Source organism: Coffea arabica, chromosome 8e (genome assembly GCF_036785885.1).
Source record: "Coffea arabica cultivar ET-39 chromosome 8e, Coffea Arabica ET-39 HiFi, whole genome shotgun sequence".
Lineage (NCBI taxonomy): Eukaryota > Viridiplantae > Streptophyta > Magnoliopsida > Gentianales > Rubiaceae > Coffea > Coffea arabica.
The window spans coordinates 31,154,002-31,156,390 of NC_092324.1; the positions used below are offsets into that span (position 1 = coordinate 31,154,002).

Below are 2,389 nucleotides of genomic sequence, written 5' to 3' on the forward strand. Positions count from 1 at the left end.
CTGGAAAATGATCAATGAATATTGGCAAAAATTTCTGAGATTCAAATCTGCCCAAATTTCATGAAGCATGTGAGCCAAAATGATGTCTACCACATGTTTGAAAAAATGCCAAAATGAATAATCAAATTGAAATAGTAAATTTTATGTATATAGTTTGTTAAAATAGACAATTATCGTTAGAACAAGGCCTGGAAAATGTTTTGTTATTCAAATTTTAGGAGTTTTTGAGCCTTAAAAGCAGCATAATAGCTTTCTTCATTTTGGGCTGTTTTTACTTTAATTTATCATTTTTTTGTTGTTTTTTTTTTGTCACACTAAGACCATAGTTGCACTCTAGAATCTGTAAGGGTTGTTTTTATATAGGTATTGTGAATTTTAGTGTTGATTTGAGTGATTTTTAAAAAATAAAACATGGCTATATTTGACCCATTTTCGTTGTATTTTTGTGAAAAACCAAATCCAGAATGAGCTCTATGCAAAAAATTGATCGGGAAGGTGTATTTTGGAGAATTTTGGTGATCGAAAAACTCGCCAGCGAGCAGTAGCGCTGCTGTCGGCATCCGCTATGGTCACCGGCGAGAAGCTTGGTCTGGTCGGAGCTGACGGAGAAAGAAAAGAAAGAAAGAAAAAGGAAGAAAAAACGTGGAATTGTTTTTTTAAAATTTGCTTGGGCTGTTGTTTGTTTTTTGTTGGGCTTGTGGTTGGGTTTTGTCATTTAGTTTAGATATGTTTATTATTTGGGGTTTGTTTAAATTTTCAATTGGGTTTGTTTATTTTTATGTGAAAATGGCTTGCATCTTTCTATTGGATTAGAGTAGTGCGGCCCAAACACTAAAAAAATGATGACCCAATTTGTTTCTTCATATTTTTCTTAAATCAGAAATAATTTTTTCAATTTAAAAAGAATTATAATTTGATCCCAAAAACTTTTGATTTTTATAAGAGTGAATTGCCCAGATGGTCACTCAACTATTTAAAATGGCACCGGTTGGTCATCAAACTTCTTTTGTGGCCAAAAAAGTCACTAAACTCACATAAACATGCCAGCGGAGTCATTTTACCGAATTTTAACGATAAATCATCCGGTTACAAGGGTATTGAGTTGAACGAATATTCTGATATGGGCAAAAATGTCCAAAAGATTATTGGGACAAGTGAACTCGTAGATTGTTTCGTCCCCAAAGTTAACCAATCGACCGAGATTCGCTTCATCTTCTCCGATGAAGTTTCCTGATTGCGAACACCTCCACTTTCCAATTTGATCCGGTGTCTGATCCCTTGTAGCACAACAAAAGGCCAACATAACAGCACAAAGAAACTACCCAAATAATTAAAATAAATGAACAAAACCAAAAATGCGGTGCCCATACTGCTCAGCAGCACAGGGGCAGTGCACCACCACGTCAAGCGACCAGTCAATAACCGAGTGCACCTCCTACGGCCAGGTAGTAGGGGAAATCCAAAGCCAATCCCACCACCTCTTCCACATTCGCACTCAAGACTCTGCTTTCTGTCTCGTCACTACCGACCTCTCCACTCTCCTTGTCCCTGCCACCACTGACCCCAACTCCAACGACGATGACCCCTTTAAGCCCACAGGCTTCATCGCTGCTTTCTCAACGTGGTCTCTCGAGCCATACCCATTATTTGATCAGTCTTCGATTTCCTTCGCCGGCCACCTAGCTGAGATGGAAAGAGTCCTGGAAATGACGTCGCCGTCCTCCTTTTCTTCTTCTTTTTCCGGGTAGAATTCTTCTGGGCCTTCAATGGTTGTGGCTAATTTGAGGGCGTATTTGCAGATTATTGATGTGGCTTCAACATTGGGGGCTTGATTATGATATATTTGATCATGCTTTTCAGCTTTTTAGGAATTGTTCTTCTGCTACTTGCTTCAAAAATCAAAGCGTTGAAGCTCTTGCTACTGCTGCGCTTGTTCAGACCATCAGATAAGCTCAAGAATCCAGATCCTCCAGGTATATGGCATTATAATGGTTTGGGCCATAAATATACTTGATCATTACCTTTTTCATCATAATAATAAGCTTGTTCAGGCCATTCTCTCTTTACATCTCACTTTTTTTCCCCTTTCTTTTCTTTCTTGAGAGAACTGAAGAAAAGAGAGAGTGAATGGCCGAAATGGAAGAAATAGGTTTGTTATATTTTGTTGGACATTTTTGCCCCCTCAAAAATATTCCTCCACGAATGAATGCCTTGTAATCGGATGATTTACAGCTAACATTTAGTAAAATGACTCCGCTGGCGCGTTTACGTGAGTTTAGTCACTTTTTTTGCCATAAAAAAAGTTTGATTAACAAAAGGTGCCATTTTGAATAGTTAAGTGACCATTTCAGCCATTCACTCTTTTTATAATTTAGTCCCTAACAGTTTT

The 2,389-nt window shown here is 37.9% G+C and overlaps 1 pseudogene; it reads left to right on the plus strand.

The window, feature by feature from the left end:
• Positions 1-1,355: 1,355 nt before the first annotated feature.
• On the plus strand, positions 1,356-1,989 carry LOC113704610 (plant-specific TFIIB-related protein 1-like; annotated as a pseudogene).
• Positions 1,990-2,389: the final 400 nt, after the last annotated feature.